The sequence below is a fragment of the Amblyraja radiata genome, chromosome 12, assembly GCF_010909765.2.
Source record: "Amblyraja radiata isolate CabotCenter1 chromosome 12, sAmbRad1.1.pri, whole genome shotgun sequence".
NCBI classification, from domain to species: domain Eukaryota; kingdom Metazoa; phylum Chordata; class Chondrichthyes; order Rajiformes; family Rajidae; genus Amblyraja; species Amblyraja radiata.
The window spans coordinates 44,367,087-44,394,931 of record NC_045967.1 but is presented as its reverse complement, the minus strand read 5'-3'; the positions used below and the strand labels follow the sequence as shown (position 1 = coordinate 44,394,931).

At 43.6% G+C, this 27,845-nt stretch overlaps 1 long non-coding RNA gene across 1 annotated transcript; it reads right to left on the bottom strand.

Annotated features, from left to right (window-relative positions):
• Positions 1 to 944: 944 nt before the first annotated feature.
• On the bottom strand, positions 945 to 22,687 carry LOC116979402. The gene is made up of 3 exons (XR_004413712.1): positions 22,676 to 22,687; positions 11,747 to 11,751; positions 945 to 1,008 (listed from the first exon to the last, which is right to left on the bottom strand). It is a non-coding gene; the product is annotated as an uncharacterized LOC116979402 (long non-coding RNA).
• Positions 22,688 to 27,845: the final 5,158 nt, after the last annotated feature.

Below are 27,845 nucleotides of genomic sequence, written 5' to 3'. Positions count from 1 at the left end.
AGGCACACCGCAGTCTGAAAAACAGATGCCAAATGGTGAACTGGATGGCATAGACGTCTTTGCACTGAAATCACTTGATTTTAAACGAGCTACAATGCATTGTCGTTTCAACGAGTGGCTTGATTGAGGAATAGGGAAGGTGCCAAAGTAGATATGTGTTAAATCCCAGTCTTGCTTCAGGCCAGTATCAGTGCAAAACTCAGACTATGCTTCATTATTTTGGCTGGTTGCCCCGAAAAACTCTTTGAGTAGGGTGAATAACTTTATGGGCAGTTGATTTTTCAATAGGATCTTATTGAAGCCATTTCCATTTTCTTTTATAGCTCAATAAATACTACCTGGAAAGGTGCCTATTTTTTTCAACCTTTCTATTGCAAAAAGCACAACACCAGCAGCCCATTTTCTAACTGGCTGTAATTTTACTGATGTTTATCCAGTCGTCTCACACTCTCAGGCTCAATAACCATGAACTGTAGACTACATTTTCATTTTATGCATTGGCATATCGGAAAATTGCTAACACAAGGTTTCCTCGTGCTTGCACATATTTGGAAAATACCCCCTACATGTCTATTTATTTTACATAACTCCATTGCCCTTGTGGCATTTGTTATTCATTTTGGTTAGTAACAAGCTCGGAAAGACTTGCATTGGTTCAGAACATGTGGTCTGAATTCATCAGCCATCTCACTGTAACACCTACAAGCACTTCTGGATCAAAGGAAAAGTCAGAGTACTTTCTGTGCTTAATCATGGATCTACAATTGGTACAGTACAGCTGGACAACCAGGAGATCTTCCTCGGTTATTTCAGAATCACTAAAGATGACATTGCAGACAAAGTATATAGTAACCTTCTACTGTTTCACGGTTTGCTCAGCAGTAGAGTTGCTGCCTTACAGCACCAGAGACCAGGGTCCGATCCTGACTATGGGTGCTGTCTGTACGTTCTCCCAGTGACCTTCGTAGGTTTTCTTTGGGAGCTCCGGTTAGCTCCCACACTCCAAAGCTGTGCAGGCTTATTGGCTAATCGACTTGGTAAAATTGTAAATCGCCCCTTGTGTGTGTAGGATAGTGTAAAAGCCCTGTCCCACGGTACAAGTTCATTCCAAGAGCTCTCCCGAGTTTAAAAAAAAATCAAACTCGTGGTAAGCACGGAGAATGAACGTAGCGGGTACGTCGGAGCTCGGGGACGTCTCTTAGCGCTAACGGCAGGTACTCGGAAGACTCGCTAATGACAAGTAAACACGGGAAGACTCGTGAAGATTTTTCAACACGTTGAAAAATGTCCACGAGAGTCCCGAGTACCGCCGAGTGGCCATTACCGTAAATCTCTGAGTTAGAATCAGGGCAAACTCGGGAGAGCTCTTGGAATGAACTCGTACCGTGGGACAGGGCATTTTAGTGTGCGGGGATCGCTGGTCGTCATGGACTTGGTGGGCCGAAGGGCCTGTTTCCATGCTGTATCTCTAAACTAAACTAAACATTATGCACTGAACCATTGAGATTGTTTACATTAGTCGAACACTATGGTGAAAATGCTTAGTTTTGTGAAAGGCCCATTCTTAGTCACGTGTGTGACAAACAAATATGAACAATTGGGGAATACATCTCTTCTAATTCTGAAAGAATTACAGGTATATTGTTTTGTACTGTATATATGATTCATATTTTTTTCAAAGTTTATCAAGTGAAATGTTTAGGTTATGCTGACAATGTTCGTTTCGGGTCAGAAGTCAAATATGACTGGTCACGTGTGTGACCTCACAGGGAAGCATTTTTTTCATTACTCAAATTTTTATCTGACAAGCTCTGTGAATTTTAAAAAGCTAGAATGTTCATATATTTAGCAGACATGCATTATAGTTCTGTAGGTAGGGAAATAGCAATGAATAAGATTAATCTCTTACAATATTTTTTTTAATGTATTACTTTATGCGATGAGATCTGGTCACGTGTGTCACATTTTGGTTCACTTTCCAACGAATGGCCCAAACACCATCCAAATATTGAGGGACTATGAAGGAAACTGGATTTGCCTCAAGCATTATTTCGCAACATCCAATAACCTCTGACTGAAAGCCTGCCACTAGGAATGTCAAGGTGTTGTTCATTAGTGAAAGAACAGCAGACTATTCCTTCCAAGATGAAACCAGGTTTGTCTGGAGTAGGGTATAGGAGGATCATAGGGAAGAGCAGCTCGGACCTTGGGATGGGTGGATAGGGTCAGGGATCAGGCCTTGATTTAGAGGGAGAGGTTCGTCGGGTTAAGACTTTATTTCTTGGAGCGTGGGTGACCAAGGGGTGATCTTGGAGAGGTGTGCAAAACCATTAGGGGTACAGAACGGCTGAGTACACATAGTCGATTTCCTATTGCAGGGGAATCAAGAACTAGATACCATAGGTGCAAGGTGAGAGGGGAATGATTTAATGTGAACATGAGGGACAACCTTTGACACAGAGGGTGCAGGGTGCATGGAATGAACTGCCAGAGGAGATTGGTGCAGGTACAATAACAACATGGCAGCACGGTGGCGCAGTGGTAGAGTTGCCGCCTTACAGCTCAAGAGACCCGGGTTCGATCCTGACGAAGGGTGCTGTCTGGACGGAGTTTGTACGTTCTGCCCGTGACTGCTTGGGTTTTCAACGGGTGCTCCAGTTTCTTGCGAGATTTCCTCCAAAGACATAATTGGTTTCGGTAAAAAATTGTAAAATTTCCCCTAAATGTGTAGGATAGTGTAAGTGTGCGGGGATCACTGGTCGGTGCAGACTCCGTGGACCAAAGGGCCTGTTTCTGCTCTGTATCTCTAAACTAAACTAAACTAAACTAAACTAAACTAAACTAAACTAAACTAAACTAAACTAAACTAAACTAAACTAAACTAAACTAAACTAAACTAAACTAAACTAAACTAAACTAAACTAAACGAAACATGTAAAAGACATCTGGACGTGTACATTGGTAGGGAAGTTGAGGGGATTATGGGCCAAACAAGGACAAACAGGGACTAGGTAAGATGGTACTTGTTGGTTGGCATGGACAAGTGGTGCCAACGGATCAGCCTTTGTGCTGTTTGAGCCCATGATTCTATTGTATGACTCTATAGGTGTTGGGTCGGGTTGGCAACTTGAAAGGGGGGGTGGCAGATTGGTGAGCGAGTTTGGGCAGGCATTGCTGAATGGGTATTGGGATATAATAGGGAGAGACTGGAGGTAGGGGTGGTGGTGATGGTAGAGTCCAAGCAAATGCACTAAATAAAGGAGATTACCCAAGTGGACTTCATGGGTTTTGTGAAGATCTGCTTCAGTCTGCATAGCGCTCGGATGATATAGGCCACAGTGAACTGAGAAGATGAAGCAAGTGTTTTTCAAGGTAAACATTGCTACTGTGCTTTTCTGGGCTCCTTACTATTAAGTTTTACAGTAGTTGAAATAAAAGGCACATCACATGACTTTCCAGGTGAAGGAAGGTTAGAACAAAGGCGTATAAAAGGGTGATTGAAGTTATTGCGGGATTCCCTACTGTGAAAAGCTACTTTCAAAAATTGTATTTCTTCCCTGGTAAATTGTAAATTTTATTAACAAAGGATGAGTTTAAATCTGCTTTCTTCCTGGATGACTCTGTAATGCAAATTGAGAGCAGCTCTTTGGATCTCAGAGAAAATCCTTTGGAAACAATGCAGACTGAAACGTTAGATCCATTGGAAAGGTCCCACGGAGTTGCAATAAAAGACATCTGGCTACTGGCCGTCAATGCTGAACTTGCAGAGAGAATCCAGATCTCTCAGACCCTTCAGCTTCCAACTTGGTCTAAGTTTTAGTTTAAGTTTAAATTTTGTTTTTGTTAAGTTTAGTTTAAGTTTAGAGATCTACCGACCAGTGATTCCCATTACACTAGTTCTATCCTACACACTAGGGACAATTTACAGAAGCCAATAAACCTACAAACCTGGAATGTGGGAGGAAACCGGAGCACCAAGAGAAAACCCACGTGGTCACAAGGAAAACACACACAAACTCCATACAGACAGCACCCGTAGTCAGGATCAAACCTGGGTCTTTGGTGCTGTTAGGCAGGAACTCTACCGCTGCGCCACTATGCTGCCCGGGTTGAGCTTTGCGCATCAATATTTATTTCCATTGGAACTGCTCCTCTAACCTTGATCCTTTCCAATGACAACAAAGAGAACTTTGTTAAGAGTTAAAAGCTTGCAAACAAAATGGACTTTAATAGCTGTTGCCTTCATCCTATAAAAGATTACAGCATGTTGCATAAGAGTTCACAGTTACACAACTTCCTCATAATCAATGTAATTGTTTTAAAGACATTGAGTTTTGTTCACAAATACTTCTTGAGGCAGTTAACATGGTGAGCTGAGGGCCTTGAGAGGCAGTGTCAGTACTAATTGCACACTACAGCTCCGCGAAATGGAAGAGGGAAAGATGCAGGTTTGAATCCCATTCGACTTATTTCATGATTTAAGTCAAATTTGAGGTGAGATTGATTCCAGTTTGGCAATAGCAGGAAGAGGAAGTAGTTGGAAGGGGAATTCAATCCTCCATGGCCTCTGGTATTTCCCAGTGGCCAGTTGCAAGAGATACTGACAGGAATCTGGGAACAACTGCATTCTTGACTAAGTAGGTTGGTAATCAGTAGCAGCAGGGACGTTGCTCCTGGTCTGTTTCTTTTACTTCACCTGGAACGGCATTGCTCCCTCTATAATGTAAAATATCACTTTGTGCAAATATTATAATGCATCAGAAAACACAGACAGATGAGGGCTGGATTGTCGTGTGTTAGCAGCAAGCAGTAGGCTGCCAATTGTGGAGTCAATACATTTCTGCTGATTTATCCACCCTGTGTGGAAAGATAATTTCCTTGAGTTCAAACAAAGAATGAATATGGGGAAAAATGACATATTGCATACAAACATGGTGCATGCACATGCCCCTAGCAAGTAATGTGTTCTCAACTATTGGGCATATCAATTGCTTAAGATTATAATTGCCTTACGTGTCTGAACTGTTAATTTACTCCAAATATAACTGGGATTGTTTTTCAACAATTCAGAAAATGGAAATGGAAATTGTACCTAAGTAGCCTAAGAGAGTCAAATAGCATGGGTGTCATGTGGAATGACATATGGAGAAGGAATCATCAACTATATTTCTGAAAAATATGGAGAGAATTATCCCAGACTGCCTGGAAAGTAGAGGGAAATGTAGAGTTCTTTTTAATCCAATGTAACATTGGGAAGAAAATTGTGGACTGGAGAAATATTCAGTTGATAGGGAGTTGCCTGGAAATAATCCCCCAATTAGTACAGCTAATTCAATTTTACCAACACTTCATGCGCTGTTTCTGAAATTCAATTTAGTTCAATTGGCTGGAGAGGAAAATGTATTTGAGTTATCCCAAAACATTAAGCAGAAAAACACCTTGCGCATGCCAGTAATTAATTGATTTAATTGCTTTAAAAAATATCGAAACTGGTGTAACTAACCAGAAAAGTATGGAAGATATACGCAAAATGCTGGACTATCAGGCAGCATCTCTAAAGAAAAGGAATCGGTGAAGTTTTGGGTTGGAACCGTTCTTCCTACAGTCAGAAGAAGGGTTCCGACCTGAAACTTCACCGACTTATTTTCTTCAGAGATGCTGCCTGACCCGCTGAGTTACTTTAGCATTTTGTGTCTATCATCGGTATAAACCAGCATCCACAGTTCCTTTCTACACAGAAATAAGTTAGGGATTCTTTACCAAATGACAGGACGGCTTGTTTCAGTTGCACAGCTTTCCTTCAGTTAATTGCTGCAAGTGAATATTTTGTAAGGAATATGATTAAATAAAAGTGCTCATTTGTTATGGCTGTGATGTGGCTAGAAGTCAAGTGGTGTTGGCAGAACTCAAGTTGGCATTGGTAATCAAGTGCAGTTCAGTTGGTAAGACATTCCAATGCTTTCCTGATGATTGAGAGTGGACTGATTGAGCAGTAATTAGCCAAATTGAAATTGTCCTGCTTTTGTGAATATATTTTGTGAGGATTGCACGGTGGGACAGATGCCACCTTACAGCGCCCGGTAATATCCTAACTATGGGTGCTGTTTGTGTGGAGTTTGTATGTTTCCCCTGTGACTGTGTGGGTTTTCTCTGGGTGCTCTGGTTTTCTCCTACATTCCCAAGACATGCAGCTTAATTGATTTCTAAATTGTCCCTGGTGTGCAGGCGTGGACTTGGTGGGACGATGGGCTGTATCGCTAAACTAAATGAAGACTAATCTAAACCTGGACAATTTTCCACATGTTTTTTTTGGTCTCTAGTGTTTGAACTCTACTGAATAATTGTAGTACAGGCAAGGCTACTTCTGGAGTGCAGATCTTCAGTGCTGTTGGTGGGATCTTGGCTTGTTCTGTGGCCTTTGCTGTATCCAGTGCTCTCAGCACTAACATGATTTTGTGCAAAATGAATTGACTTGGCTGAAGACTAACTCCTGTGAAGGTGGGAATTTCAGCAGATAGCCAAGTTGGGCCCCACTGCTGAGGATAGATTCCTTTTTAGATCTTAATTCATAATGATGGGGCAGGTCTGGAATACTTTGATATCATCCATTGGTTTTAAGATAATTCAGGTAGTTTATTGTTTAATGTAGTGTTTAGCTTAGAGATACACCGAGTCGACGCTGACCAACGATCACCCGTACTCTAGTTTTATCCCACACCTTACAGGGACATCTTACAGAAGCCAATTAACCTACACACCTGCACGCCTTTGGAATGTGGGGGGAAACTGGAGCATCTGGAGAAAATCCACGCAATCACAGGGAGGACGTGCAAACTCCGTACAGACAGCACCCAGAGTCCGAATCTGGGTGCTGTCTGTACGGGTCTCTGGCACTGCGAGGCAGCAACTCTACCCCTGCGCCACCGTGCTGTCTATTGCAGGCTTTTTGTTAACAGGTCGGCATGCATTTCTGCTTAATTATATCATAGTATGACAATGCATCTATAAGAACTTCAAACGATCAAAGCTGCAGGTTCAAATTTTGGGACCATATTGTGGATCTTTTTGGTGTTTTAGAGGTGGTTGAAGAAGCAAGGAACTGTAGATGGTGATTTACCAAAAAAAAGACACAAAGCACCAAGTTCTGACGTTTTCTGACATGTTGCTGCCTGACCAATTGAGTTACTCCAGCACTGTGTCTTTTTTTTGTTATCTGATGCATGCTAGTAAAATGGTGTGGGATTGGCACTAGTCAACTGAGTGTAACCAACTCTCATTCAGAATATACAATCTTGATGGGATGTGACAAGACCTAATGTGCTGCATTGATACCTGTCACTGCTGTTGGTTTGTACCTCAGTACACCAGCTGACACCTCTCATGATCATGCACTGCAGAACACATCAGAGAATATCAGTGAGACTTCTTGCCAGCATTATTTCAAAGTACGAATGACTATGGACTATAATGGATAAGATAAGATCGGATAAGAATCGTTAACTTCCCTTATCCACCAGGTCAACGGAAAATCGAATGATCACTATCAATATCCTCTATAAATCCACTGACTCTCACAGCTACCTTAGCAAATCTTCTTATGCTGCTTCTTGTAACATCACTTTCCTACCCTCACAGACAGGTGCTGTCTGTACGGAGTTTGTACGTTCTCTCCGTGACCTGCGTGGGTTTTCTCCGGGTGCTCCGGTTTCCTCTCACACTCCAAAAAGACAAACAGGTTTGTAGGTTACTTGGCTTCTGTAAAATTGTAAATTGTCTCCAGTGTGTGTAGAATAGTGTTAATGTACGGGGATCGCTGGTCGGCATGGACTCGATGGGCCGAAGTGCCTGTCTACACACTGTATCTCTAAATTAAATTAAACCAAAACTTTATTAATGTTCAGGCTCATTTTTGCTTTATGAAATATGGTTCCGATGTCACCTATGTTCCTGCAGTTCACAGGAACAGACTGAGAAGGAAGAGAGAAGGGATACAATGAAGCAAAATATTTCAACATGTGAATGTAGAAATAATGCTGCCTTAAGGGCCTGTCCCACTGTACGAGGTAATTCAAGAGGTCTCCCAACTTCTCCCCTGATTCGAGCTTGTGTAATGTACGTAGCGGGTACGTAGGAGCTTGTGGATTCACGTAGCGGCTCGTACGAGTAACGGTAGGTACTCGGGAAATCCGGTAAACTGGTGACGTTTTTTTAACACTGTGAAAAATGTCCACGAGTAAAAAATTACTCGTGATGAAAAAAATTGTTACTTTTTACTCGTACGAGCCCCTACGTACCCGCCACATACATTACACAAGCTCGAATCAGGGGAGAACTCGGGAGAACTCTTGAATTACCTTGTACAGTGGGACAGGCCCTTTAGCAATAAAAACAACGTTTTGATTCTTGGCCCTGAATTTTCCGTTTCCCATTATGCAATGGTTGTTTGTTTCAGATATGCTGTTTGTGACAAGTTTCATAATTCTGCTGAGAACATGAAAGGTGTTATTTGTACATTCATCTGTTTCATAATTAACTGATGACTCAGTTGGATGTGCTTAACTTTAATTGGAACTACATTAGTAAAATTATGTTCATAAAGTTACTGCAAAATTAAATTGAGGGTCAGCATCTTCATCTGCGTGACAGATTGGAGCTGTATACTTATTGAGCTCCATTCTCAGGATACATCCCCCTTTTGTGTTCCTCTTCAGAAATTGGAAATGGTTGAGGTTATGCTGCCCTGTGTTTTAAAATTTGACATTGATTTAGTTATTTTGGTCTTAAAATCATATCCAGCGGGTCTTGTTTTACCTGGGATCGATGTGTCTGGCAATGGCAATGGCTATCAATATTGGTGTTTGGAACAGGCAATAAAAAAAAGTCCCTCTGTCCTCTCAGATGGACTTACAAGTTTCCAAGATTCAAGATTCAAGAGATTCAAGAGAGTTTAATGTCATGTGTCCCTGATAGGACAATGAAATTCTTGTTTTGCTTCAGCACAACAAAACATAGTAGGCCTGACTACAGAACAGATCAGTGTGTCCATATACCATTATATAAATATATACACACATGAATAAATAAACTGATAAAGTGCAAATAAATAGTTAATGGGCTATTAATGTTCAGAGTCTTGTCCGAGCCAAGTTTAATAGCCTGATGGCTGTGGGGAAGTAGCCATTCCTGAACCTGGTCGTTGCAGTCTTCAGGCTCCTGTACCTTCTACCTGAAGGTAGTGTGGAGATGAGTGTGTGGCCAGGATGGTGTGGGTCCTTGATGATACTGCCAGCCTTTTTGAGGCAGCAACTGCGATAGATCCCTGCAGGGTAATGAAAAACCATGGAGTTACCTCTACTGTCTGAGCTCATGGTTATTCCTCATTAGCTGTCTTAACTGATGGAGATTTCTTAACTTTGCAATTCAACTCCCAATCAACAGTCAACCATTTGCTGACACGCCACAAAAGTTGTCATTGGCGCTTATGGGAAAATGGTGCTCTTTCTATCCAGGAGTTCAGTTGTAAAGCGAGGATGAAATCTTTGTTTCTATTAATACGGCAACAATATTACAAGTGTCACTGTGAATACTATGCATCCTCAAGGCTTTGACATTACTGACCTATGAACACAAAGTTCAAATAAAGACAGCAGTATGACTATGAGCATCACTATATCTGCTGCTGGAATGCATCATGCACTTGATACACAAGGCTGGTGAATCCATGTGTTTGGTTTAATTTAGTTTAGTTTATTGTCACGTGTACTGAGGTACAGTGAAAAGCTAGTTGCTGTGTGCTATCCAGTCAGTGGAATTACTATATATGATTACAATTGAGTCATCCACTGTGTACAGATACAGGATAAAGGAATTATGTTTATCATCATCATTGAAAACATCAACGGGCACGGTGCCTTACAATACTATGTACGACAGTGATCGCAACTTCTACTGAAGTGTGGATGGCCGTTGGCTTGCTAGGAGCCCAGCCGCCCTTTGACAGGTCTTGTTTTGGGTCCTGCTGGGGTTCCACAGCCCCCTCCTCATTTGGCAAACCAGGTGGGGGAGGCAGTTTAGTCGCCGACTATCTGACTATGGAGCAGGTGGACGGGGATCACATAGCACCCGTGGCGGGGGGGGGGGGGGGGGGGGGGGGGGGGAACTCTCCCCGACTTGACTCTAAATGTTTAGTGTAATATAAAGCCCAGTAAAGTCCAATTAATGACAGTCTGAGGGTCTCCATTGAGGTAGATAGTAGCTCAGGTTCAGTTGCCTGATAACAGCTGAGAAGAAACTGTCCCTGAATCTGGAGGTGTGCACACTTTTTCACACTTCTGTACCTCTTGCCTGATGGGAGAGGTGAGAAGTGGGAGTAACTGGAGTGAGAATCATCCTTAGTTATGCTGGTGGCCTTGCCGAGGCAGTGTGAGGTATAGATGGAGTCAATGGAAGGGAGGTTGGTTTGCGTGATGGTCTGGGCAGCGTCCACAATTCTCTGCAATTTCTCGCAGTCTTGGATGGAGCTGTTCCCAAACCATGCTGTGATGCTTCGTGATGAAATGCTTTCCACGGTGCATCCATAGAAGTTGGTGAGAGTTGTTTGGGACGTACTGAACTTCCTAAGCCTCCTGAGGAAGTAGAGGTGTCATGGGCCTGTCCCACTTGGTGATTTTTTAGGCAACTGCCGGTGACTGTCATAGTCGTAGCAGGTCGCCGAAAAACTGGCGACAACCTACGTTATCCTGGTGACAACCTATGACAGCACCTACATCAAGAGATCAAATTATGCTCATTGGCGCCAAACCCACTGCTGCCGAAAATTTTTCAACATGTCGAAAATTTAGCGGCGACCAGAAAGACGCTACGAATTTTTGCACGACTGACGAGACTACTCGCGGCGACCACCGGCGAACATGTGGTGACAAGCTAGTCGCCTGTAGTTGCCTAAAAAATCCGCCTAAGTGGGACAGGTCCATTAGTGTGGTTTCATTGCGATTGCTTCGATATGGATGATCCAGGACAAGTTGCAGGTAATATTACTTCTAGGAACTTGAAGCTTTCATCCACCTCAACTTCAGTGTAGTCCATTAGCCACACTGATCACTCTCTTTTTAAAGATCACCATAATTGGGACTAAAATGGTTCACCCTAAAAACGGAACCGTTTTTACCTGGTTCATGCCGTTGATCTCTGATTTTATTAAGTAAGCACTGGGGGAAATGTAAAAGAGCTGCAAAGTGACACTGACAGATTAAATTAACGTGTAACCATGTGGTAGATGAAAAATAATGAGAATGTGTGTTTAATTACTTTATTACGAAGAATGGTAAAACTGAAAAAATGATGAGAAGCTATTAAATGTTAATCAAAATAATTGATGTTTCCTTGAATGTGCAGGATGGAAAGTTAATGTGAAGCAATTAAGAAAGCAAATGAGGAAACAACGAATTGCAGATGCTGGTTTACACAAAAGGGCATAAAGTGCTGGAGTTTCTCAACGGTCAAGCAGCATCCCTGGAGTACATGGATGGATAGGTGAAGTTCCGGGTTGGGGCCCTCCTTCGGATTGATTGTGGGGTGCAGAGTTGGGAGGTGGGAAGAAAACTGGAAGAGGAGAGGCTGGACAAATTGTAGTAGGTGGACATACTGTAGGTGAGGAAGGCTTTTGATAGTTGGAACAAAGGCTGGATATTAGAACATTCCTTCATCTGGCTTCACAATTTGCAACTCTTCAACCTGTCTGTCTCACACCTTCTGCTCTAATCTCTGGCCTTTGTTTCAACTCTGCCTATCAACCCCCCCCCCCCCCCCCCCCCCCCCCCCCCGCCTGTCTTCATCAATTGCCTTCCGCGCTTTGTCCTGCCTCTGCTCTCTTCCAGCTCACTTCCAACCACCCTGCCTCCAAACAAATTGAGGAAGGGTCCCAACCCGAGACGTCACCTATCCATGTACTCCAGAGATGCTGCCTGACCCGCTGACTTACTCTGTCATTGTGTGCCCTTTTAAGAATGCAAATAGTTGACTGTTGATTGGGTGTTGAAGTACAAAGTTAGGCGACCTCGGTGAAATTGCACCAAACTTTAGTAAGACTGCATCCGGAGAACTGCGTGTAATGTTCTTTTGCCAGTAGTGGATGGATATACTTGCCTTGGAAGCGATGGCACAGAGATTCATTACCTTTATTTCTCGGGATAAAAGGATTGTCTGAAGAGGAGTGATTGAGAAGGGTAGATCAACATATTTTTAGTCATGACCTTCATTAAATATTGACGTTGGGATTTAAGTGTCAGCAGTCAACTCTCTATCATGAATGAACACAATTAGCTTAATTCAGTTTCGTTTCGTTTATTGTTACATGTACCGAGGTACAGTGAAAAGCTTTTGTTGCATGCTAATGGGGCCTTTTCACGGGGCGAGTTGACGCAAGATGTCACCAGAGTGAAGAGGTCGTGGTCCAGCACGAGTCTCGCACGATATAACGGGGGTAGATAAAGAGTTCCCACGGTACTCAGCATGTCTGTTATTTGTGCGAGTGACTTGTCCGTTTCCCGAGCTTTCGCGTTAAATCTTGAATGAACATCGTGAACTACACGTGACACAAATGATGTAACTTTTTTTTTCACACACTATATATATCCTCCCTTGGTTGAATTGGCTCATTTGGAGACATATTTTACTGTGTATGTGGGAGACACAGATGGACTGAGCACAGTACCTCGGTCTTACTGTGTGTGGGAGAGGGGGAGAAAGAGACGTACACTCACAGAGGCAGAGTCTCTCAGCCTGTGTAAGAGGGAGGGAGAGAGAGAGAGAGGCACACACAAGGTGGATGTGAAATCTCACCTGCCTGTTTCAGTGACAGACACCCGCCGCCAGTAAATGAAGACACCCCCATCTGTCTCCCCCTCCTCTCCCTCGACTCCCCCACCTTTCCCTCCCAACTCCAGTCCCGTCCCGACCCCCTGGGAAACTGAATAGAGCAACAATATAGATATAGAAACTGAAACAATATAGAAACTGAATAGCGCAACATGGCAAAAACATCTCTGACACGCTTTACCCCCTTTCTTTGAGATTTTCTGGGAGCCATCTCTGCAAGTGTTCCTGTTAAAAAGATTATCCAACAATGACAATTAGGTGGGACGTCCTCGAAGGACACATGTTCCCTTGTCGATATTGAGACCACCTGTTTTACTCACCTTCTGTCCCCTCTGTCCAGCTTCCGGGTTTACCGTTCGCAGGAGTTCCCACGCGCTATATCTCTAAAATCTGAAGTTAGGTAATGTCTAAAGGAACTGCAGACACTGGTTAATGCTGGTTAATACGCACAGAAGGACACAAAATGTTGGTGTAACTCAGCAGGTAAGTCAGATCTGGGAAGAAAAACATAAAAAGCTGGAGTAAGTCAGCGGGTCAGGCAGCATCTCTGGAGAAAAAGAATAGGTGACGATTCGAATCGGAGCCCTTCTTCAGACAGCCTAATCGGAATTGAGTCTGAAGATGTGTCTCGTCCCGAAACATCAGCTATTTTTCTCCAGAGATGCTGCTTGACTCGCTGAGTTACTCCAGCTTTTTGTGTCTGTCTTCGATTTAAACCAGCATGTGCAGTTCACTCCTTACACGGGTCTCTGTACAACATTGATTGGTAGCGTTCCGGACCCCTGGACCCGAGGACTCCGACCTGTATCTCTCAAAGAAGTACATGTGAAAAATTTCTCACGGACCATAAAAATGCGTAACCTTTCAGTAAAGTCCCTTTTAAAGTCCCTTTTAAAGATTATAGTTATTTTCTTGAATCTCATTAACATAACTCATGAATAAGTTGATGTTCATATGCGGATGCAAATCTTTATTTTTATTTATTTTTTAAATTCAATCCCACAGAAGATAATTTTTACTCACCTTCTGTCCCCTCTGTCCAGCTTCCGGGTTCACCGTTCGCAGGAGTTCCCACGGTACCCGCAAGAGTTATAACGGATATCGCACTGGCCACTACGTTCATATAATGTTGCAATACTCAACCACAAGTGTACAAGTCAATCTTGGAGAAATTCAAACTTTCTTGAATTTTCTCCCGAGTGACCAAGTTACACGATGACCTGCCGTTAGCGCTACGGTGGTCCACGGTGGTCCACGAATGCCGTACTGTTATCGCACGAGGTTCCCACGATGTTAAACTCCGGTTAACTCTTGCGTCAAGTCGCCCCGTGAAAAGGCCGCTTAACCAGTCAGTGGAAAGATAATACATGATTACAATGAGCCATCCACAGTGTACAGATCCGTGATAAAGGGAATAACGTTTAGTGCAAGATAAAGTCCAGCAAAGTCTGATTAAAGATAGTCCGAGGACCTCCAATGAGGTAGATAATAGCTCAGGACCGCTATCTTCTTATTGATAGGATGGATCAGTTGCCAGGCGACAGCTGGGAAGAAACTGTCCCTGAATCTGGAGTGAGGCCCACCATAAATTGGAGGAGCAGCACCTCATATTTTGCTTGGGTAGTTTACACCCCAGCAGTATGAACATTGACTTCCCCAATTTCAGGTGGTCCCTGCTTTATCCTCCCCTGTCCAGCTCTCCCTCAGCCCACTATCTCCGCATCTTCCTTTCTTCTTCTCGCCCGCCTCCCACCCTCACATCAGTCTGAAGAAGGGTCTCGACCCAAAACTTTGCCTATTTCCTTCGTTCCATCGATGCTGCCTCACCTGCTGAGTTCCTCCAGCATTTTTGTCAACCTGAATCTGGAGATGTGAGTTTCACAATTCTATACAGCTTACCTAATAGGAGAGAAGAGTGAGACTTGTCCTTGATTATGCTGCTGGCCTTGCTGAGGCACTCTTATACATTACTCCAGAATCCTGGACCGACTGTCACGGAGTGCAATTTCTAACATTCTTAGTTCAGTTCAGTTTAGTTTATTGCCACGTGTACCGAGGTAGTGAAACGCTTTTGTTGCGTGCTATCCAGTCAGCAGAATGACAATACACGATTGCAATCAAGCCACTCACAGCGTACAGATACATGATGAGGCAATAAAGTTTAGTGCAAGGTAAAGCCAGCAAAGTCCAATCAAGGATAGTCCAAGGGTTACCAATGAGGTAGATAGCAGTTCAGCACAACACTCTGGTTGTGACTAGGATGATTCATTTGCCTGATAACAGCTGGAAAGAAACTGTCCCTGAATTTGGAGGGGTGCATATTTCACTCTTCTATATCTTCTGCCTGATGGGAGTGGGGAGAAGAGGGAGTGGCCAGGATGCGACTCGTCCTTGATTATCCTGCTGGCCTTGCCGAGGCAGCCTGAGGTATAAATAGAGACAATAGAAGGGAGGTTGGTTTGTGTGATGGTCTGGGCTGCATCCACAATTCGCTACAATTTCTTGCGGTCTTGGATGGAGCTGTTCCTAAAACAAGCTTTGATGCTTGTTACATCATCATGGTATCTATACTTTTAATAGGTGCACTTTACCCCTGATGCACTTTGCAAAGCATAATCTCCAACAATATGACAGAAGATGCACTGATTAATTGAAAGATAAAGCATAGAAACAGACTCTTCATCCCATTGAGTCCACATTGATAAACCAACTCAAACTAGTTCCATATTACCCCACTTTTGCATCCACTCACTATTGACAATTTATTGAGGTCAATTGCCCATCAACCCTGTACATCCTTGGTTTATGGTAGGAAACTGGAGAACCAGGAGAATACTCAAGTGGTCACATGGTCAGAGGGAGAACATGCAAACTCCACACAGACAGCACCCGAGGTCAGGATTGAACCTGTGTCTCTGGCACTGTGTGAGGCAGCAGTTCTAGCAGTTGTGTCACTGTGCCACCCTATCCATTGTCAGTAAATTATTGCATATAAGTAATTCATTTCCCGCCAGTGCCCGATTCTTGTTTAAATCGCAGCCCTTTGAGAACCAGGATAAAATGTGGTGCTATTTAATCAAGAGTGCCACCAGCCCTGCTCTTATTCCTGTATCAGTAGCCGATGTAAAACAGTTGGTGGTCAGGTAATGGGAGAGGGATGGGGAATCCATATTGCAAAGCTCAGTGTTATACTCGTGCAGCGACATCAGTACTACTGGCAGCAGTTTTACTACGACCGCATGTTGGGGTCTATAGTTTTAGGAGCCGACACTGAATCACAGAGTGCACGACTTTTCCAGGTGAAAAGAAATTACTTTGATGAGGTAGCAGACACTGAGGGAATCCACAGAATGAAATCATAGCCGCGTGGGCCCAATCATGTTGGAACTGATGGATTCCTTCTGTTTCTGTATTAAAGTACTTGTATCCGTGCACTGAAATGGGCCCAGTGCACCCATAATGAGGCTCTGATAGAATCAGCCTTCGCTCCAGCTGAGTTTCACTGTTACACAAATATATTTTTGCCGCGATGTCCCACCTGCAGTTCACAGAATGTCCGAAAGGTGGCAAGATGAAAGGAGGCCACTTGGTCTGCCAATTCTGTGCTGCTCCACGTAACCGCAATTCAATTAGTCTGATCATCCACCCCCTCACCATAACCCTGCAAATTATTTCCTTTCAGATGCTTAGTGAACTTCCTATTGTGTGCTGCAAGTTAATCTGCATTGACCTCTAACTCTCGCAATTCATTCCAAACCTAACTACCCACTGTGACCTTTTATTGTCATGCGCATGTCCACTAGTCTTTGACCCCTCTGTCAATGGGAACTGATTCTTCCCATCGACTCACTGTAGACCCTTCATGATTTTGTATAATTTTAGTTTAGAGATACTTGATACTTCTAGCAGATCCCTTGCAAATTCCACATTTCCTGATAGAACAACCTCAGCATCTCCACGGTAAAGTTACTTTTTTTAATTTATTTTTTATTTATTTTTTTATTATGAAACTACTTTTATTCAAAAAATAAACATAAACATAGAGTATTAACACAATCAAAGACTGCCTATGCTGACAGTTTACAAACAAATGATCGTCAAATTAATAACATCAACGTCAACTGGACCCACGAATGGCCGTTGAAGGTCGAGTGTTCCGTTTATCAACAAAACACCCGACCTTCAACGGCGACCAGTATCCATGGAAAGCCTCCAAAGTCCCCATGGACACCACGTGTTCCCTCTTAACACTTAAACAAAATTATCAAATTAAAATATTAACATTCTTATCGATAATATATTCAACCTCCTGTGGTGACCAGCGTGCACAGAAGACCTCCACAGTCCCCATGGACACCGCGTGTTCCTTTTCTAGGGACACGCGAGCTCGGACGTAACCCCGGAAAGGGGCAGGCAGGCGACCGGTGTGCGGCCATCGACTGCCCGCTGCCTGGACCCGCGAATGGCCATCTTGGCCAGGCCCAGGAGCAGACCGACAGGGAGATCCACTCCTCCCTCCCAACCTTCCCCCCTCTGCACCGGATGCCCATAAATTAATAATGTTGGACTAAAATGTAGCCAAAACTTGAGGAGCAGCCCTTTCAGATATTCGAACAGTGGCTGCAACCTCTCACACTCTATGTACACATGGAACACGGTCTCTACCTCACCGCAGAAATGACAAGCAGGGGAGGAGTCCGTGAACCGGCTCAAATACCTATTACAGGCCACGGCTTTGTGCAACACTCTCCACCCCAGGTCCCCGATGTAAAGGGGGAGGACTCCCTTGTAGAGAGACCTCCACTGGGGACCGCTCCCCTCGTCAGGTGGTAACACGGACCGCCAGGGTGTGTCTGGACGAAAGACGAGGGCGAGGAAGTGGAGAGTGTGCAGGAGCAGCCTGTACAGTACGCGCCTCTCCGCGTCACAGAACGGTACGCTGGGCATCTCGGAAAGGCGGCTCATGTTGGGCCCTATGAACAATTCCGACTGAACGGGGGCAAGCTCGTCCGGAATCGTTCCATGCACACGTCTCTCCTCAACACCCACCATCACAGCCACGACACCCCCCTCCCCCTGAGGAGTAGGGCCCTGGCTGAAGGTGACCAAATTCCTGGCCTTCAAGAGGTCACGGTAAAAGCCAGGCAACTCCCGCCTAGCGCGTCGACTCATGCCCGCTAATGGGAGCCGTGAGCCCTCCTGAAGGCAGCGCCCCTGGCGTAAAAAATACGTCGCCAACACGTGCCATTTAGGAGGGTAGTCCGAGTAGACGTACCTCCGCAGGGTCCTGAGTCGGAGAGCCGCCACCTGGGTGCGAATACAGACCAGCGCCTGACCACCCTCCTCCAATGGGAGACTCAGAACCCCAGCAGAGACCCAGTGGTTCCTCTCGCCCCAGAAGAAGTTGACCAATCTCCTCTGTAACATGGTTATAAAATAAGAGGACGGGACCATAGTGGCCATCCGGTACCACAGCAGAGAGGCCACCAGCTGGTTAATAACTACAGCCCTGCCCCGGTAAGAGAGCACACCAAGGTAAAAAAAAAAAAAAAAAAAAATAAAAATTAAAAAAAAAAAAAAAAAAAAAAAAAAAAAAAAAAAACCGTAAAGTTACTCATGTTGTGAATCATTTAAGTAACCTCTTTTCCATTCTCTCTGGAATCATTGCTTCCTTCTTAAAGTACCGCACCCAGGACTTGACACAAATCCTCCAGTTTGGCTGAACCACTGCTGTGATAGGTTCTCCCTAACATCTTTATGCTTGTATACTCTGTGAGCCAATTTGTAGAGTGTAAATTTATCTCAACTTGCCCTGCCATTTTCTAAGCACCCTGATCTCCCTGTTCTTGTAGCCTGTTTAGGGTTGTGTTCTCTAGTTGCATTGTCTCTTTCCATTCTTCTTGCCCAAATACAGCACGTCACAATTCTCAGCATTACCTTCCATCTGCCACTTATTCTGTCTACATCTACATCTAAACTAAACATCTACTCCATGTCCAACACTATCCTCCTCACAGATCATTGTACCTCCAGCTTACGTGTTATCTACAGATTTGGAAATTGTGCTCTCTGCATTCAAATTCCAATCAATAATATGGCAACAGGACTAACACTAACGCATGGGGAACTCGAATATATACTTCACTCGGTCAGAGACAGCCATTCACTATGCTCAGTTTCCTGTTACTTACTCAATATTCTATCCATGCAGTGTAGGAAGGAACTACACTGGTAGATGCTGGTTTACACCGAAATTAGATACAAAATGCTGCAGTAACTCAGGCAGCATCTTTGGATAGAAGGAATGGGTGGCATTTCAGGTTAAGACACTTCTTCACACCACCCGAAACATCACCATTCCTTCTCTCCAGAGATGCTGTTTGTCCTGCTGAGTTACTCTAGCATTTTGTGTCTATCTTCTGATTCTATCCATGCAGCTGAGTCGCTTTTATTTCAAGGCATTCAATCTTGATGACAAGGCTATTACTTGTCACCTTATCAAATGTCCTTTTTTAATTCCAGATGTATTACATCAACTGTATTTGCCTTATTCATTTTTCATCTACACGTTGGACAAATTTTGCCAGTACCAAAGCTATGTTGGGTTTTCCAGGCAATCTACACTTGACCAAGTGATAACTAATTCTGTCCCTGATTTCTGTTTCCAGAAAGGACATAAAGTAACTCAGTGGGTCAGGCAGCATCTCTGGAGAACATGGATTTGTGACATTTTGGGTCGGAACCCTTCTTCAGACCTTGCTTCTCAAGAAGGTTCTGACTTGAAACGGCACCCATCCATGTTCTCCAGAGATGTTGCCCAACCCACTGAGTAACTCCAGGACACTTTGTGTCCCTTTGTGTAAGCCAACACAATTCTACGTTTCTACTATTTCCTAGCATCAAGGTTAAACTGAATGATCCATAGTACTAGATTTATCTATGCAACGACATAGGACTTCTTACAATTATTATATAGGACTGTGAGATGGCTCCTGGACTATGGTGAACAGTTTTTATTTTGTTACTATAAGAAGGGGTGTGGTAAAGACTAACTAGAATGGTGTAGAAATGAACTGCAGATGCTGGTTTATACCAAAGATAGACACAAAATGCTAGAGTAACTCAGGGGGTCACACATAATCTCTGGAGAAAAAGGATAGGTGACGTTTTGGGTCAGGACCTTTCTTCAAACTGAAAGTAGAGGGGATGGAACTGGAGATCAGAGGTCAGAACAAAGCAGGGCCAAAGTAGGGTGGAGCCCATAATGACCCAATGTTGGCTGGGGAAGAGGTGATAACAAGGAAGTGAGCAGTGGAATTAATAGGATGGCTAGGGTCAGTGTGGGAGGAGAGAGGGACTGCATGGGTTACTTGAAATGAGAGAAATCATTGTTCACACTGCTGGGTTTTAACCTTCCCAAGTGAAATATGAGGCACTGTCCTCCAATTTGCATGTGGCCTCTGTCATTCTGACAGTGGAGGAAGCCCAGAACGAGATATTGTCTGACTCGCCGAGTTCCTCCAACACTTTGTGCTTTGCTCAAAATTCCAATATCTGCAGTTTCTTGTGTCTCCAGCTGTTCTGGCTGTTCTTCTTTTAGATGAATATCTATCTTAATATTTCCTTCATTCCTCCGACTCTGAGCTCTATATATCAGGAACGAACCCAAATAATCAAATTCATTTGAATGGAAAATTGCCGAGGTAAGAATTTTGGAAAGCTCCACAAGTTAGTTGTAGTCATTAAAAATCAAAGGCAGGATATATTGGTCTGCAGCTTAAATATTGACCAGGTTAAACTGTTTCTCAAAGTCAACATCGTTCCCACTGAAAGCAACTTTGTTCTTTACAAAAGATTTTCATTTTTAATTTAAATTTGTTCTAGCCCATTGATTTATTTGGATTCGTCAAGAGTGTTTTCCATGAAAATGGACATTGCCCTGCAAATCTATCAAGCAGCAATAACAACTCTCCATCACAGCCCCCCCAAGTAAGACAATGAGAAAATTAGAGGCAATTTTAATTACACATACCTTATTTCGATTGTTTCAGGATAAGTACCACAGAAGATAATTTATCCATTTCGTTTTAATGGGCAGATATCTTTCAGCATATTTCAGTTGCCGTCAACATCAATATTCCCTGAATTATGTAATTTATTTGGATTGTTTCTACGTGCATTGAAATTGAACTAATTATTTGTAGTATGAATAAAAAAAAAGCTTGAAGTACACGAGGTCAAACACAACGCTGACCACATATGGGTTTGTTTTCTTTCAACAAACTCAACTTTTGATGTACTGCACTACACATTTCTAAATTATATGAACCATATATCATTATTAAGTAAGCAAACAAACTTGAGTCTGTAACTGCTGCTCCAGCTTAACAGTGTAGCCAGCTGGAGTTTACCTTTTAGATAACATGAAAACAAGGCTTAAAGTTAACATTTATCACACAACACAAAGTAAATCTGAGCTCTTTATAGAGGGAACATCACAGTGAAGTGAAATTATCATCTCTTGTCATCACGAATATTATGAGACATTGATTTATTATCTTTCAATGAAATTTTATATTGTATTTAAATGTCAATCCTGATGCTTAATCTAAAATCAATCATTGCTTTTTATATGTTACAAATGGTATAATCGTAAATGTGACCATCCTGCATCCTTTTAAGTTATGCAGATTTCAGATCTTCTGTTTTTAACGCTTCCTTCAATTAAGTGAGTAACTGTTTGATTAACATGCAGAAATCAGCCCAGTATCATCCATGAAACAGAACTCTGCTCTCCCCACCCCCATTACTCACAATAATGATTTTTGCAGTTGTTCCTCATGGGAGATTTATAACCCTTGAACTACCAACAGACCTGGCATTGAGGACCAGGTGAGTGAAAAGCAATTTGAGAATTAATGGCCTCATTCTCTGCTTGCTATGCGAGAAGTTTATTTCTTGCATATGGCCTGATACAATAAGCTGTCTGCTTTATAGTCCTAGTTATACAGCATGGAAACGAGCCCTTCAGCCCAACTTATCCATGCTGACCATGAGCTAATACAATTTGTCTGTGTGTGCCTCCTATCCCTTGAAACCTTTCAGGAACTCAGGACAATGGGGAGCCTAGAGCTGGACAATAAGATGAATACTGAGGCCTGAAGTTAGGTAGAGGCTCTAGAGACTAGAGGGGGAGTTTGAGTTATCTGGGAGGACCAGATGTGAGGTCAGAGTGGTAAACTGGTGGAGAGGGGATGGAGTTTTGGGACTCTATTGAGAGAGGTGATCATTAGGTTGAACTAGATGATCCAAGTAAGTTAACGGCTGGAGGCCTGCAACAGCCTGGAACTTGCCTGAAATGGGCACCGCTCATAAGAACTAGAGCGTGGATTGGACTTTGAAAATGGCGCCAAAACATGGTGTCTCTTGCATGCAGGATCAGCGGACTATTTCTGTACACCTGCTAATCGGGGTTGTACTTTGGCATGGCAATACCCTACTTCACTGTTTGTAAGAAAATAATTTCACTGTGCCTTTGCACTTTGTACATGTGACAATAATAACCACTGAACCGTTGAATCTTTGTACAAGGACACTGTGTATGATGGAGGCACAAAGTTTGAGTAACAGTGATAGGCTGTACAGTTGGGTGGCGCAGCAGTAGAGTTGCTGCCTCACAGCGCCTAAGACCGGGTTTGATCCTGACTACGGTTGCTGTCTGTATGGAGTTGGTATGTTCTCTCCGTGTCGTGTGTGCGTTTTCTCCGGGTGCTCCGGTTTCCTCCCACACTCCTAAGACGTACAGGTTTGTAGGTTAATTGGCTTGTTTAAACTGTAAATTGTACCTCGTATGTGTAAGATAATGTTAGTGTGCGGGGATCGCTGGTCAGCGTGGGCACGGTGGGATGAAGGGCCTGTTCCCGCGCTGTATCTCTAAACTAAATGATACGAGGATAGAGGCCATTATCTGTTTGAACTGCAGACAGTCTTGATAACATTGAGGATTCTGTAAATGTTGTAGTTATCAATGAGTTGCTGTGCTCCTTTCACCTATCATCTGCTCTTTGGATCAAGTGCTTTCTGTTGGGCTGTAGTGTTCGTGCTCTGGCAGAAGTGTTTCTTTTCCGTTGAGGTGTGGTGGGGATTCCATCCCAGGATCAGCCAGTATTAGCAGTTCATTAGTTTAGATTAGTTTGGTTTAGTTTAGAGATACAATGTGGAAACAGGCCCTTCGGACCACTGAGTCCGTGAGACCGGTGATCCCTGTACACTAGCACAATCCTACACACAAAGGAAAATTTACAATTTTTACCGAAGCCAATTAACCTACAAACCTTTGGAATATGGGAGGAAAGTGTAGCATCCGGAGAAAGCCCATGCAATCACAGGGAAAACGTTCAACCTCTGTATAGACAGTACCTGTAATCAGGCTCGAACCCGAGTCTTTATCACCGTAAAGCAGCAACTCTACAGGGCCTGTCCCACGAGCATGCGACCTGCATGCAGCAAGCGCGACCAAACCGGAAGCGGGGGCCGCGCGGAGGTCGAGTGATCCCCGTACAGGGCCGGTCCCACCAGCATGCGCCTGCATGCGGCGAGCGCGACCAAACCGGAAGTGGGGGCCGCGCGGAGGTCGAGTGAGTGACGTGAAGTTCGAGCGAAGTCCGCGGGAAGTTCGCGCGTGACGTACGGCGTCAAGACACAGCGTACGGCGTCGAGACACTGCGCACACCCGTTGAGGCGGTGCGTACGGCGTCGAGGCTGCCGCGAGCCGGCAGGCCATTGCCGCGCGGAAATTTTGAATACGGTCAGTTTTTCGGAGCCCCGCGCGATGTCTAGACCAGCTCCGCACAACTCCATACGGCTCCGGCGATCGAAGTGGGACGTTAGGTCGCGCTTGCCACATGGAGTTGCATGCTCGTGGGACAGGCCCTTACCGCTGCACCACCGTGCCGCCCCCTGGTTTTCTCGATCCTCTTCATTAAACCAACTCTGGTGTTTTCGGGCAGTGAAGTTATGAATTTCTTTGCAGGGGGCCTAATTACAGTGTAACTCAGGGCAGTGTAGTCATTGCGAAGACCTTGTAGCTGCTGTTAGTTTGGTGTTATCACTTCATATTTGAGCTCTTTGCAAGTATCCCACTGGCCGACCGGCAGATGAGTCCGCAGACCCCACGTTGGCCTTGACAACCACCTCGGAACAGTCCTCCCCCGAACTGCAATGAAAGCAAATCATACTCAACCTGCGGGGAATAATTCAGGAGAAGAAACTAAAACTGCACATAACTCTGCAGATGTTGTCACCAAAATCTGGTACGGTCGCAGCAATGCTTCCTGACTCTGTCATTCCAATTCTATTTCAGTTAAAAAAAACAACAAACCATTTGTCTTCATAATTGCTTCAAATTAACTTCCTATCCTTCATGTTCAAGGGAAGGCAAATTCTTCTGAATAATCTTTTAATTGCTTTTCAGCATTATTTCCATTCTTCTTACCAAAGTAATTAAGGTGACATTTTCGCCCATTATTTTCCATGTACCACCTGGCTATCCATTCATTTAATTTGTCAGTATCACTTTGCAGCTCATTTACATTCTTCCCGGTGCTTGCTACATCAAATCAGAGCTCAACTATATGAATCAGGTAAAAAAAATGTACTGAGTTTATTTCCAAATTTGACAGTAAGAATGATCAGTGCAGGTGACTGAGAAGCCGATGAATTCAGCAGCCCAGTGCATTAGATGTATGGTGCATTATTTCTATGTGACGTGCATTATAGAGGCAGACTTTATCTTGCTAACCTCGTGCTGATAACTCAGTCCAGTGAGAGTACAATTGAGAATTCATTACATTCAGAGCGACATTCAACTCTGAGATTGCACCCATACACCAGTACTATTACATGCAAAATGCAGGCTGCATAAAAATAACCTACCATTTCATTCTGTCATAAGAAACCTCTATTTAAATAGAGAACTTTCATTATCATAATGAATGCTGGACAAATGTACATTCATTGCAACACCTGTTATCAGAGCCTTGAATGGCCCTCATAAACTGAGGGTGTCGTCCCAATTTCCCATTCTAATTCATGGTGGCCCTTGCATTTTTTTTAAATCTGCACTTTTTTCTGGAGCTGTAACGTTATATTCTGTACTCCATGTACTTTCTCTCTTGCACTCTCTGTTGTACTCGGGTATGGTTTGATTAGAACGAAGATTGACACAAAATGCTGCAGTAACTCAGCGGGTCAGGCGGCATCTCGGGAGAGAAGGAATAGGTAACGTTTCAGGCCGAGACAGTCAGAAACTTTTTCCCAGCTTGGAAATATCAAATATTTAGAAGAATAGCTTTAAGACGAGATGTGTAGAGAAGATATACAGGGCAAGTATTTTGAATGCAGGGCAAGTATCTGGAACGCACTGCCAGAGGTGGTGGTGGGGGCAGATACAGTAGTGGCATTTAGAAGACTTACGCATAGGCACGTTGATATGTAGGGAATGGAGATATATAGATTATACTGTATGCAGGAAGATAAGAATTGGGCTTGGCATCATGTTTGGCACAGACATTGTGGGCTGAAAGGCATGTCCATGTGCTATACTATTCTATGTTCTATGTGCTAAAACCTCCTCAGTATTGCACTGTGTGTCAGCTTAGACAGTAGTGGCATTTAGAAGACATTGATATGTAGGGAATGGAGATATATAGATTATACTGTATGCAGGAAGATAAGTGTCAGCTTAGACTGAAGTGTCATTAAAAGCAGGTGTTTGATCTGTATTAGCATGTGCAAGAGTGAGGCTAATTCTGGAGTATGATGTACAATTTTGGTCGCCTAATTATAGGAAGGAAGTCAACAAAATAGAGAGAGTACAGAGGAGATTTACTAGAATGTTGCCTGGGTTTCAGCAACTAAGTTACAGAGAAAGGTTGAACAAGTTAGGTCTTTATTCTTTGGAGCACAGAAGGTTAAGGGGGGACTTGATAGAGGTCTTTAAAATGATGAGAGGGATAGACAGAGTTGACGTGGATAAGCTTTTCCCACTGAGAGTAGGGAAGATTCAAACAAGAGGACATGACTTGAGAATTAAGGGACAGAAGTTTAGGGGTAACATAAGGGGGAACTTCTTTACTCAGAGAGTGGTAGCTGTGTGGAATGAGCTTCCAGTGGAGGTGGTGGAGGCAGGTTCGATTTTATCATTTAAAAATAAATTGGATAATATGGACGGGAAAGGAATGGAGGGTTATGGTCTGAGTGCAGGTAGATGGGACTAGGGGAGAATAAGTGTTCGGCACGGACTAGAAGGGCCAAGATGGCCTGTTTCCGTGCTGTAATTGTTATATGGTTATAGTTACTAAAGCTAGGAATCAAGGAGCTTGATAGGACCTGTGGGTTGAAAGATCACTTAAGATCTATGAATTCATGCTGGTTCTGCTGTTCAGTGCAGATGTAGTCTTGTGTTGCAGGTTTACCAGGAGGGCAACTGATTGTTGCTCTCATATGGCCTTCTTAACCCAGCATGAAAGCATTTGGTTTAATGTAATGGTACAATGGTAGACATGCCAGGCCATGAGGTTAGATATGTCTGGACTAACTGCATGGATCATCCAGGTCCTTGATACATGGGAATCCATTCAGCATTTGAAAGAAATTTTCAAATGCTAAAGATGCTAAAACTAGAATTCCCATTTGTCTTGCTTTGAGCACCATCTCTGTCAGTTGAGTGGTCATTCCAGCTAGTGAGTATATGGAACATCAGCTCATCAATACAAACAGATTAGTATTGGATAGTTACAAATAAGAAATGGCAACTACGCTGGCAAGTGTAATTTGAGATTCTGCTTAGATTCTGAACGACTGTTATTGAAATGGTAAATGATATAGAGTCTTTGCTATGTCTTTGCAACTGGCACGATAGCCTATGTACACAACTGAGAAAATTTACAAAGGTTGGTGACTGTAAACAGCCGTTTAGGCTAAGATTAATGAATATTCTGACAAAGTCTCAGGTTACAAGTACACAAAATTCAAAAGATGTTTGTTAACCTATATTTAAGGACTGGTCAAATGTTATTAATTAATATAAAGCTAATCTTCTCTGTGAATGGTTATTTCTACCTCCTTATAGTTTTTTATTGCTTAAAGGGCCTGTCCCACGAGCATGCGACTGCATGCGGCAAGCGCGACCAAACCGGAAGCGGGGGCCGTGCGGAGGTCGAGTGATCCTGTACGAGTTGACGTGAAGTTCGAGCGAAGTCCGTGGGAGGTTCGCGCTAGGCGTACGCCGTCAAGATGCTGTGTACGGCATCAAGGCGCTGCATACGGCGTTGAGATGCTGCGCACGCCCGTCGAGGCGGTGCGTACGGCCTCAAAATGCGGCTGCGGCCCGGCAGGCTCAAGCGACCACGTTAGGTCGCACTTGCCGCAGGCAGTCGCATGCGCATGGGACAGGCCCTTTATGGTATTATAAGATATACATTTGTAGGCAGTATGCACTGAACAGATGATGCAGGGGATACATGTGTGATGAACTCTGTGATTCATATCTGTTGGCTGTTGTCGGAACTGCGTTTTGGCAGCAGATTATACGCATTCTCATAGCTACATTGAACATCTAGTGCTTGCGCCCAAGGATGAGTTTTTGTTTGCTCCATTATGATAGAAATGCCAAGATCAATAAAGAACTGTGCAATTCACTAAAGTTTTAGCTTTTAAGAAATATTTGCTTTGAATATGAGTTTGCCATTATTATTATTGGCAGTGGTTCAGGTGTCAATTTTCTATATACTGCTCAGGTGAATCAATAGATAGGCATCTGATTGCTGCACAAGTATGTTTATTCATTAGATAGACATAAGATGCTGGAGTAACTCTGGGTCAGGCAGCATCTCTGGAGAAAATGGATAGGTGACATTTCGGTTTGACCAATATCTCCGGAGATGCTACCTGATCCATTGAGTTACTTC